This window comes from Salvelinus sp. IW2-2015, unplaced genomic scaffold (genome assembly GCF_002910315.2).
Source record: "Salvelinus sp. IW2-2015 unplaced genomic scaffold, ASM291031v2 Un_scaffold2931, whole genome shotgun sequence".
Lineage (NCBI taxonomy): Eukaryota > Metazoa > Chordata > Actinopteri > Salmoniformes > Salmonidae > Salvelinus > Salvelinus sp. IW2-2015.
Genome location: NW_019944227.1, coordinates 26298 through 39522, shown reverse-complemented (window position 1 = coordinate 39522; position 13225 = coordinate 26298). Strand labels below are relative to the sequence as shown.

General features: G+C 39.4%; 1 pseudogene; it reads left to right on the top strand.

Moving 5' to 3' along the window:
- The first annotated feature begins 6689 nt into the window (after positions 1 to 6689).
- LOC112075009 (butyrophilin subfamily 2 member A1-like) overlaps positions 6690 to 13225 on the top strand; it is a 25307-nt pseudogene continuing 18771 nt past the window's right edge.

Below are 13225 nucleotides of genomic sequence, written 5' to 3'. Positions count from 1 at the left end.
GTACACTTCAAACTGTGAGAGACGGAATCTAAAACAAAAAATCCAGAAAATCACATTGTATGATTTTTAAGTAATTAATTTGCATTTTATTGCATGACATAAGTATTTGATCACCTACCAACCAGTAAGAATTCCGGCTCTCACAGACCTGTTAGTTTTTCTTTAACTTCTCTAGGATATGTGGGACGTAGCGTCCCACTTGGCCAAAATCCAGAAAAAATGTAGCGCGCCAAATTCAAATATAAGACTATAAAAATCATCTTCATGAAATCACACAGAAAGACACCAAATTAAAGCTACACATGTTGTGAATCCAGTCAACATGTCTGATTTCAAAAAGGATTTACGGGGAAACCAAACAATTATGTTAGCCAGTACATAGCCACAGAAAACCCCAGAAATAGAGATAGAATGAATCACTAACCTTTGAACATCTTCATCAGATGACACTCATATGACATCATGTTACACAAAACATTTATGTTTTGTTCGATAATGTGCATATTTATATCCACAAATCTCGGTTTACATTGGCGCCATGTTCAGAAATGCCTCCAAAATAATCAGAGTAATACAGAGAGCCATGTCAAATAACAGAAATACTCATCATAAACTTTGATGAAAGAAACATGTTTACAATAATTAAAGATACACTGGTTCTTAATGCAACCGCTGTGTCAAATTTTTTTTAACTTTAGGAAAAAGCATACCATGCAATAATCTGAGACGGTGCTCAGAAATACACAACATTTCTCCGCCATGTTGGAGTCAACAGAAATACGAAATTACATCATAAATATTCCCTTACCTTTGATTATCTTCATCAGAATGCAGTGCCAGGAATCCTAGTTCCACAATAAATCGTTGTTTTGTTAGATAATGTCCATTACTTTTGTCCAATTAGCTAATGTTGCTAGCATGTGTACACGTGTCCAAACCCTCGCGCAGATGCAGGCAAACGTCGGATGAAAACTTCAAAAAGTTATATTCCAGGTCGAATAAACTGGTCAAATTTAGTAGAGAATCAATCTTCAGGATGTTGTTATCATTTATATCCAATAACGTTGCAATCGAAGCATTCTTTCATGTCTGTATAAGTAATGGAACGCAATGAGACAACATGAGGAAAGCGCATGACCAAAAACTGGCAATCTGCCAGACCACTGACTCATTCCCCTCCCATCCGGTCCCACAACACAGCATACACTTAATTCCACGTTCTACTGACTGTTGACATCTAGTGGAAGGCTTATGAAGTGGCAAACAGATCCATATATTACAGGGAATTGAATAGGCGATGACTTTAACAACAACCACTCTCAGAATTTTCACTTACTGTTTGGATTTTTTCTCAGGTTTTTGCCTGCCATATGAGTTCTGTTTTACTCACAGACATCATTCAAACAGTTTTCGAAACTCTAGAGTGTTTCTATCCAATAGTAATAATAATATGCATATATTAGCTGTGGGACAAGTAAGAGGCAGTTCACTATGGGCACGAAATTCATCCAAAAGTGAAAATGCTGCACCCTATACCAAAGAAGTTGCCCTCCTGTTCTCAACTCATTACCTGTATTAACTGCACCTGTTTGAATTATTAGAAAATGGAAGAAGTTCAAGATGACGGTCAATCACCCTCGGTCTGGGGCTCCATGCAAGATCTCACCTCGTGGGGCATCAATGATCATGAGGAAGGTGAGGAGATCAGCCCAGAAACTACACGGCAGGACCTGGTCAATGACCTGAAGAGAGAGGGACCACAGTCTCAAAGAAAACCAATAGTAACACACTACGCCGTCATGGATTAAAATCCTGCAGCGCACGCAAGGTCCCCCTGCTCAAGCCAGGCATGTCCAGGCCCGTCTGAAGTTTGCCAATGACCACTGGATGATCCAGAGGAGGAATGGGAGAAGGTCATGTGGTCTGAGAGACAAAAAATAGAGCTTTTTGGTCTAAACTCCACTCGCCGTGTTTGAGGAAGAAGAAGGATGAGTACAAGAACACCATCCACACCGTGAAGCATGGGGTGGAAACATCATTCTTTGGGGATGCTTTTCTGCAAAGGGGAACAGGACGACTGCACCGTATTGAGGGAGGATGGATGGGGCCATGTATCGTGAGATCTTGGCCAACAACCTCCTTCCCTCAGTAAGAGCATTGAAGATGGGTCGTGGCTGGGTCTTTCCAGCATGACAACGACCCGAAACACACAGCCAGGGCAACTAAGGAGTGGCTTCCGTAAGAAGCATCTCAAGGTCCTGGAGTGGCCTAGCCAGTCTCCAGACCTGAACCAATAGAAAATCTTTGGAGGGAGCTGAAAGTCCGTATTGCCCAGCGACAGCCCCGAAACTGAAGGATCTGGAGAAGGTCTGTATGGAGGAGTGGGCCAAAATCCCTGCTGCAGTGTGTGCAAACCTGTCAAGAACTACAGGAAAACGTATGATCTCTGTAATTGCAAACAAAGGTTTCTGTACCAAATATTAAGTTCTGCTTTTCTGATGTATCAAATACTTATGTCATGCAATAAAATGCAATTAATTACTTAAAAATCATACAATGTGATTTTCTGGATTTTTTGTTTAGATTCCGTCTCTCACAGTTGATAAAAATTACAGACCTCTGCATGCTTGTAAGTAGGAAAACCTGCAAAATCGGCAGTGTATCAAATACTTATTCTCCCCACTGTATATACAGTTGAAGTCGGAAGTTTTACATACACTTAGGTTGGAGTCATTAAAACTTGTTTTTCAACCACTCCACAATTTTCTTGTCAACAAAATATAGTTTTGGCAAGTTGGTTAGGACATCTATGTTGTGCATGACACAAGTAATTTTTACAACAATTATTTAAAGACAGATTATTTCACTTATCTTTCACTTATATTTCACTTATACTTATATTTCACTTATGCACATTTGTGGCCTGCTGGAGGTCATTTTGCAAGGGCTCTGGCAGTGCTCCTCCCTTGCACAAAGGCGGGGTAGCGGTCCTGCTGCTGGGTTGTTGCCCTCCTACGGCCTCCTCCACGTTCTCCTGATGTACTGGCCTGTCTCCTGTAGCGCCTCCATGCTCTGGACACTACGCTGACAGACACAGCAAACCTTCTTGCCACAGCTCGCATAGATGTGCCATCCTGGATGAGCTGCACTACCTGAGCACTTGTGTGGGTTGTAGACTCCGTCTCATGCTACCACTAGAGTGAAAGCACCGCCAGCATTCAACAGTGACCAAAACATCCGCCAGGAAGCATAGGAACTGAGAAGTGGTCTGTGGTCACCACCTGGAGAAACCACTCCTTTATTGGGGGTGTCTTTGCTAATTGCCTATAATTTCCACCTTTTGTCTATTCCATTTGCACAACAGCATGTGAAATGTATTGTCAATCAGTGGTTGCTTCCTAAGTGGACAGTTTGATTTCACAGAAGTGTGATTGACTTGGAGTTACATTGTGTTGTTTAAGTGTTCCCTTTATTTTTTTTGAGCAGTGTATGTATTTATTTATACATAAAAAAAGGGGGGCCGCCAGTTTCCCATCCCTGGATTAGACTATAAACCCTACAGAAAATAGGTAGGCTCCCTACTGCAACAGTATACAGTTAGAAAATAGGGTTCTTCAGAGGTTATTTAGTGAGGATGATGGTTCAAAAACATATTTTAACCTGTAAACCTGACTACAGTACTATGCTCCTTTCAGCTAAAACAAATAGACCAGTGGAGGCTCCTCAGAGGAGGGCCGTGAGGACTATCCTCCTCAGTGAATTTCATAAAATAAATAAACATTTAAAAAGTTATCCTTTTTAGATAAAACTATACTAAATATATTCACTCACCAAATAATTTATAAAAAAAACACTGTTTTGCAATGAAGCTCTACAGTAGCCTCAACAGCACTCTGTAGGGTAGCACCATGGTGTAGCCGGAGGGCAGCTAGCTTCCGTCCTCCTCTGGGTACATTGACTTCAATACAAAACCTAGGAGGCTCATGTTCTCACCCCTTCCATAGACTTACACAGTAATTATGACAACTTCCGGAGGACATCCTCCAACCTATCAGTGCTTTTGCAGCATGAACTGACATCTAGTACTGAAAGCATAAGCTACAGCTAGCTAACACTGCAGTGCATAAAATGTATGAGTAGTTGACTTAAAGAGAGAGAAAGACAATAATGAACAGTTTTAACAAATACATTTCTTTAAAAATGAAGGAGAAGCAAGAGAGATATTTTTTTCAGTTTCACTTACTTAGCTAGCTAGTTTAGCCTACTCAAACACCCTGCTCAAACAGAGGATGCTATGTTAGCTAGCTGGCTATGACTATCTGACACAATACTGGAACTCTTCCAAGTCAAGGTAAGCTTTTGGTTTGACTAATATATTAACTGCTATACTGCTAACTGACTATAACGCTGTAAAGTTACTGAGTGATTGTAGCAGGTTTATTAACACGTTAGTTTTATTAGCTATGTTGACTATGACATTACTTTACTAATATGTGACAAGATGTAGGCCGTATGTAGCAGTTATATATAGTTTGGAAAGTTTTTTTTGCCTGGTTACATACAGCTGATGTGTTGTGCATTGAAGTCCATAAAGGAAGGGAAAAGGTTATAGGAAGAGAGCACATAGATGTGAGAAGGAATAACAACGTGACTGCTATGAATGTGTGACCAGGGGTGTATTCATACCGCCGATTCTGTTGGAGGAAAAATCTTAAAAGGAAGCAAACGGAAAGGGGATAAACATACCTGAATTTGTCCACTATAAACTCTCATTTGCACTGTTGGACTAATTATTACACCCTAGATCAGCTAGACGCTTGCAAGAGAGTGCAAGGCGGTTTTGAATGTGTCACCTCAACATTATCACTCGACTGTGTGCACCTACAGTACATTGTAACTTTCATTCATAGGCTAGCTCGTAGCCATCTCATGATGGGTTTAGGGAAAATTCAAGTATCATGTAGTAGCCTAAACCGATCGCTGTTACATTGAACTGGATGAATGGGATATGAATGACATTCATCAAATATGCTGTAATAGAATTAAGGCCATGCTAACGAAAAAAACAACATCTTAAATGGCACGGACCACCACTGAAATAGCCTATAGACTAAGTGAATATACAGTAGCCTAAATTCTAATTTCCCTAACATTTGTCTTTAAAAAATGTAAACATTTGGATGTGGTTTAGTAGTATTTGTATAATCTAATAATACAAATGAATAATGAAATAACATGGCAATTTTACAGTTTGCATTTCACAGATGTTTAACTTTTCATGATCAACTATGATTGGGCTAACTATGCTATAGAGTCTACTTTATTATGTATTTGTTTAAGCATAGCTGACAAAAATCCTTTAACAATAACCCACTTTTAATTATATTGATCTCGCTCTTCTCTATGATAAAAATTACAGACCTCTGCATGCTTTGTAAGTAGGAAAACCTGCAAAATCGGCAGTGTATCAAATACTTGTTCTCCCCACTGTATATACACAGTGCTGTGAAAACGTATTTGCCCCCTTTCTGATTTTCTCTATTTTTTTCATATTTTTGATACTGAATGTAATCAGATCTTCAACCAAAACATAAAATTAACCTGAGTTTAGAAATAAGAAAAAAAATGGATACTTATTATATTTATTTAATTGACAGTTATGCAACATCCAATTCCGCTGTGTGATAAAAGTTATTGCCCCCTTAAACTCAATAAGTGGTTGTGCCACTTTTAGATGCAATGACTGCAACAAAATGCTTCCTGTAGTTGTTGATCAGTCTCTTGGTTTTAACTGAAAGGAACCATCGTAAGATACTGAAGGTCTGGTTTTAACTGAAAGGAGCCATAGTAACATACTGAAGGTCTACTGGTTTTAACTGAAAGGAGCCATAGTAAGATACTGAAGGTCTACTGGTTTTAACTGAAAGGAGACATAGTAAGATACTGAAGGTCTACTGGTTTTAACTGAAAGGAGACATAGTAAGATACTGAATGTCTACTGGTTTTAACTGAAAGGAGACATAGTAACATACTGAATGTCTACTGGTTTTAACTGAAAGGAGACATAGTAAGATACTGAAGGTCTACTGGTTTTATCTGAAAGGAGACATAGTAAGATACTGAAGGTCTACTGGTGTAACTGCTGTCGTCTTCCTCCTCCTCGGACGAGGAGAGGAGAGAAGGATCGGAGGACCAATACGCAGCGAGGTATGATGACATAATGAATTTATTTAACAAGACAAACGAAGACGAAAACTAACTATACTTGATATAACTAAACAAAACAACAAACGGAGTAGACAAACCTGAACATAAGAACTTACATGAAACACGCAGAACTCACGAACAGGAAAATGACTACACAAAATGACGAACGAACGAAACAGTCCCGTATGGTGCAAAACACAGACACAGGAGACAATCACCCACAAACAAACAGTGTGAACAGCCAACCTATATATGGTTCTCAATCAGAGGAAAACGTAAAACACCTGTCTCTGATAGAGAACCATATAAGGCTGATTACCAGACCTAAACATAGAAACACAAAACATAGAAAGCCCACCCACACTCACGCCCTGACCGACTAACACATACAAAACAACAGAAAATAGGTCAGAACGTGACAACTGGTTTTAACTGATAGGATCCATAGTAACATACTGAAGGTCTACTGGTTGATATCTGGTTCTGATCTTTATAAATTATGTTTATTTGTTAGACCAATTGCTCTTTCAGGAATAATGGAGTCTGGACCAGACAGTCTGTTTGTGACTCTCCTGCTTCTCCTCCACAGTTCACACTCTGAGTCTGGTAACTATAATGCTCACTTTCATCTTATTGTGTGTGCGTGTGCGGCGACTCATGCAGTAACTACAGGGCTTCCTCTGTGTGTGTGTGTTGTGCGGTGCGTGCGTGCGTGCGTGCGTGCGTGCGTGCGTGCGTGCGTGCGTGCGTGCGTGCGTGCGTGCGAGGGTGCATTATTACTTAGATTTTTTGAAATCTCTGAATTACATTTGACAGTCTGTCTTTAGTAGTGGGTGATGTATCTAAATGCTCCTTAATTTCTGTCTGTTCTCTTCAGAGAGGTTTGAGTTCTTGTCCAACTGATCCCATTTTGCTGTGGCTGGTGATGACATCATTCTGCCCTGTTACCTCAAACCCAACATCAGTGCTGAGGACATGACAGTGGACTGGCTGAAACTTAACATCACAGACGGTCGTGTCTTTCGTTACCAAAACCACAGAATCATACGAATGATCAGATTCCCTACTATGGAGGAAGAACATCACTGTTTGAAGAGGAACTGTGGAGGGGCAACACCTCTTTGAAACTGACCAGGGTACAAGGCACTGACGAGAGGACGTTACAAATGTTTTATTAAGGGAAAGAGCTGGTATGATGATTTCACTATTCAAGTCCTCGTTAAAGGTGAGGTTTATTTTCATGTTAATGTAATAATCTAACTACAGTACAATGACATCACCTCTTCCTTCATATTACTGGATACAGTATGTGTCTATTTGTTCACAGCCTGTCACCAGTTAACATCCAGTCTATCTGTGTGTCTGTAGCTGTAGGATCCAAGCCAGTGGTGTCCATTGAGGGACACAGAGAGGGAGGGATGGGTCTGCTGTGTGAATCAGAAGGCTGGCACCCTCAGCCTGAGCTGGTGTGGCTGGACAGTAAAGGAGTCCATCTCTCTGCTGGACCTCCTGAGATACACAGAGACTTAAAGGGATTCTACAGAGTCAAACAACATGTCATTGTCCAGGAGACTGACACCAACCGCTTTACCTGCAAGAGTCCAACAGAGCCGGCTCAATGAGAAGATGGAGACAGAGGTTCACCTCCCTAGTGAGTAACAACATAATATTATTTAGACATGAAACACTGGAGATATTGATGTGTTAATATCCAGTATATGTTTTATCCAAAGGCTTTGAGACAACTCAGCACTCCACTGCTGTGTGGTAGTATTAGTACCAAACCCTGTTGTTGATGTGTAATGATGTGTGGTAGTATTAGTACCAAACCCTGTTGTTGATGTGTAATGATGTGTGTGGTAGTATTAGTACCAAACCCTGTTGTTGATGTGTAATGATGTGTGGTAGTATTAGTACCAAACCCTGTTGTTGATATGTAATGATGTGTGGTAGTATTAGTACCAAACCCTGTTGTTGATGTGTAATGATGTGTGGTAGTATTAGTACCAAACCCTGTTGCTGATGTATAATGATGTGTGGTAGTATTAGTACCAAACCCTGTTTGCTGATGTATAATGATGTGTGGTATATAGTACCAAACCCTGTTGTTGATGTGTAATGATGTGTGGTAGTATTAGTACCAAACCCTGTTGTTGATGTGTAATGATGTGTGGTAGTATTAGTACCAAACCCTGTTGTTGATATGTAATGATGTGTGGTAGTATTAGTACCAAACCCTTTGTTGATGTGTAATGATGTGTGGTAGTATTAGTACCAAACCCTGTTGCTGATGTATAATGATGTGTGTGGTAGTATTAGTACCAAACCCTGTTGCTGATGTATAATGATGTGTGGTAGTATTAGTACCAAACCCTGTTGTTGATGTGTAATGAGTGTGTAGTATTAGTACCAAACCTGTTGTTGATGTGTAATGATGTGTGGTAGTATTAGTACCAAACCCTGTTGTTGATGTGTAATGATGTGTGTAGTATTAGTACCAAACCCTTTGTTGATGTGTAATGATGTGTGGTAGTATTAGTACCAAACCCTGTTGTTGATGTGTAATGATGTGTGGTAGTATTAGTACCAAACCCTGTTGTTGATGTTGTATGATGTGGTAGTATTAGTACAAACCCTGTTGTTGATGTGTGGTAGTATTAGTACAAACCCTGTTGTTGATGTGTAATGATGTGTGGTAGTATTAGTACCAAACCCTGTTGTTGATGTGTAATGATGTGTGGTAGTATTAGTACCAAACCCTGTTGTTGATGTGTGGTAGTATTAGTACCAAACCTGTTGTTGATGTGTAATGAGTGTGTGTAGTACCAAACCCTGTTGTTGATGTGTAATGATGTGTGGTAGTATTAGTACCAAACCCTGTTGTTGATGTGTAATGATGTGTGGTAGTATTAGTACCAAACCCTGTTGTTGAGTGTGAATGATGTGTGTGGTAGTATTAGTACCAAACCCTGTTGTTGATGTGTAATGATGTGTGTAGTATTAGTACCAAACCCTGTTGTTGATGGTAATGATGTGTGTGGTAGTATTAGTAGCAAAACCCTGTTGTTGATGTGTGTGGTAGTATTAGTACCAAACCCTGTTGTTGATGTGTAATGATGTGTGGTAGTATAGTACCAAACCCTGTTGTTGATGTTAATGATGTGTGTGGTAGTATTAGTACCAAACCCTGTTGTTGATGTAATGGATGTGTGGTAGTATTAGTACCAAACCCTGTTGATGATGTGTACTGATGTGTGGTAGTATTAGTACCAAACCCTGTTGATGTGTAATGATGTGTGTGGTAGTATTAGTACCAAACCCTGTTGTTTATATGTAATGATGTTGGTAGTATTAGTACCAAACCCTGTTGTTGATGTGTGTGGTAGTATTAGTACCAAACCCTGTTTTGATGTGTAATGTATGTGTGTGTAGTATTAGTACCAAACCCTGTTGTTGATGTTGTAATGATGTGTGTGGTAGTATTAGTACCAAACCCTGTTGTTGATGTAATGATGTGTGGAGTATTAGTACAAACCCTTTTTATGTGTGTGGTAGTATTAGTACCAAACCCTGTTGATGATGTTGTACTGATGTGTGGTAGTATTAGTACCAAACCCTGTTGTTGATGTTAATGATGTGTGTGTAGTATTAGTACCAAACCCTGTTGTTGATGTGTAATGATGGTTGTGTAGTATTAGTACCAAACCCTGTTGTTGATGTGTAATGATGTGTGGTAGTATTTGTACCAACCCTGTTGTTGAGTGTAATGATGTGTGTGGTAGTTTAGTACCAAACCCTGTTGTTGATGTGTAATGATGTGTGTAGTATTAGTACCAAACCCTGTTGTTGATGTGTAATGATGTGTGGTATATTTGTACCAAACCCTGTTGTTGATGTGTAATGATGTGTGTGGTAGTATTAGTACCAAACCCTGTTGTTGATGTGTAATGATGTGTGGTAGTATTAGTACCAAACCCTGTTGTTGATGTGTAATGATGTGTGGTAGTAATGAATGAGTGTGTGTAGTATTAGTACCAAACCCTGTTGTTGATGTGTAATGATGTGTGGTAGTAATGATGTGTGTGGTAGTATTAGTACCAAACCCATTTGTTGATGTGTAATGATGTGTGGTAGTATTAGTACCAAACCCTGTTGTTGATGTGTAATGATGTGTGTGTTTTAGGTGAGTTATTTGATACAACCCCATTAGAATGGCCTTCATTGTGTTATGCTGTCTGGGAGCCGTCACTGTGATTTGATTAGCTCTGGCTATCTACTGCATACATAATAAGGAAAGGTAATGGACAGATGATATGAATATTTCATTGTTAAAAAAAAATGTCTGCAGTGTTTTTTCAACCTCAACACATCACAGTGGTTGTATTCTATGGATACAGGATAATATACTACACCTGCAGGTGATTACATTAACACTGATGACTGATTTTAACCTGCAGGTGATTAACATGTTAACACTGATGACTGATATTAATCTGCAGGTGATTAACATGTTAACACTGATGACTGATTTTAACCTGCAGGTGATTAACATGTTAACACTGATGACTGATTTTTAACCTGCAGATGATTAACATGTTGACACTGATGACTGAATTTAACCTCCAGGTGATTAACATGTTACACTGATGACTGATTTTAACCTGCAGGTGATTAACATGTTTAACAACTGGTATGAGAACTCTCGATTTTAAGTCGTGTCAGCTCATGTCAGTAGTTCTGTGAGAAATGTATTAAATACCATTAGAGGACTTGAAAGAGTTCTTATCAAGCTGGATGTAAACTAGTAATATTCGGTAATGGACCTTAAGCACCAGAGGCAAGGAATATCCAGAGTGAACTAAAATCATGCGTTCAGTCTGGCTTTCAACACCACAGTGGAGGATTACTATGGAATATGTAACGTTAAACACACAGAACAAGAGTAGAGGATGATTTAACATGTGGCAGCGCAGAGAGGATATAGGTTAGCCATCAGAAGAAGTTCATCGAGAGCTGGGACTTGTTAATGGTTTGAGATTGCCCCTTGCTTTCCAGATGTCGCTTTGGTCCTAAGATAAGGAATCTACGAATAAAATGTTCAATATGGAACGTACGAAGTAATTACCGTATTACATTTTTGTAGAACAGTATGTTAGATGTAGGTAAGGGGTAGTATATTTTTGTGTGAGTGTAAAATAAAGATGAATACATAGCAATAAGACTACACAAAGGGAATGTTATACTTCTTAACATACACCACTGTATGAGTCATGCACTGTAATTACCAGTTGATTAAATTATGCATCATGTAAATTACGAACCGAGTAGAGTCAAATGTTGGTTTACAAATCAAATCAAGGATTTGTCATTGCCCTGAGTAAGCAACATGTCTACTTTACACAGTCAATAGCTACTATCCAACTAGTCGACAATAAAATTATTAGTGAGAAATAAGTAGTAAAAAAATAACATCCAAAGCTAAAAGAGACAGACTTCAATACATAGTCGACCCATCTATAAAATAGTTCTTTGGAGCTATATAGCAGACACCAGCGTTATCTCAGCTGATTGATAATATGTTCTCAGTATTCTTACAGTAATGTATATATGTTTATAGGGTGACAGCGAGAATGATGAACAGAGAGTAGCAGTAGATCGTAAAAGAGATGGCGGGAGCTTAGAACGGATGTGTGAATGCTGTTGGGATGGTGGAACACAATGCAGAGGGAGCCACGGTTTACCCAAATGCGCATAGGGAGCAGCTGTTGGTCGCCCAATGAACTAGAGAGAGGTATAGGTTACCTCTGAATTAATGTATAGTTAAAATCACATGCCCATCATCATTATAGAAGCAGAGAGATTGCAAGCCGTGATAAAAGATGGGGGATTGCGCAGGGGTCTCACAAACAGACATATAGTCTTATGGTAAGCCATTTGATACACTTTTCATGTAGCTTATCGGACTTTTGAGGATTTGATTTAGATTTGATATACATATGAGATGGGTAAATCCAAATATGTAAAGCATTTATTCAAGTGGACTTAGTTGTTCCATATTAAAGTGGCCAAAAGATTCAAGTATCTAAGTGCTGGGTTACGTAACCGGTGAAACGCCCTAGTATGCTATAGGGCTTGTAATGAAATACATACTTTGGTATCGCACTAACCGCCGTTCAACGTTCATCGAAAAAAATATTTTGTAGAAATACGGGCTAGTTTATTATCTAACGTTTCCCTACATTACCATAAGCGGGCAAGTACGTACGATCGTTCGGTGCAGAGAGCAAGGCATACCTCGTTCAGGAGATTTCTGTAGCTAGCTAGCACAGGCGTATTCAGCGGTTGCGTGTCTGCTTCTCTGCTTCCCGACATCGAGATTGGGTATGGTTAAAAACCAGTCTCCATGCAAGCTTGGGTGCCGGAAGACCATGTTCACTTCGATACTTATGCATATATTTCAGACAAAAAAACGACGGGTGATCCGAACTTCAAAGAAATAAGGGCAAAACGTAAATCATAGTTAACTTGCTTAGCAGCTTTGTACGAACGTTAGCTAAAGTATCTATATTTGGTGTGCCATGTCCCAAGAAGAGCTGAAGAAAGATGTGCGACTACAGCGTAACACCATATCTATACGTCTTGATATAACATGCTTACAAGCATACGTTAAATAATCTTTTGAAGTGTTATTGTTATAGTTTAGATTAGAAAATAGTCTAAAGTACTTTGAATGGCCACTGTATTTGGTCTATTCAGCCCTTGAATCCTACATAACATATCCATTTTACTAACGCTTAGATACACTACATTGCCGACAGATATGATGTATCACCACCACTTCTAATTCTATGGATTCAGCTACTCACACGAGATCTTACAACCGTGCTGAAAAGCTGATTAAAAATCGAAACACAAAAGCCATGTAATCCCCATAGACAAACATTGTAGGAGAATAGTTTACTGAACACTTCAGTAAGGGACTAACAGCGTGGCGACCGTACATGAGAGGAGAGCATAC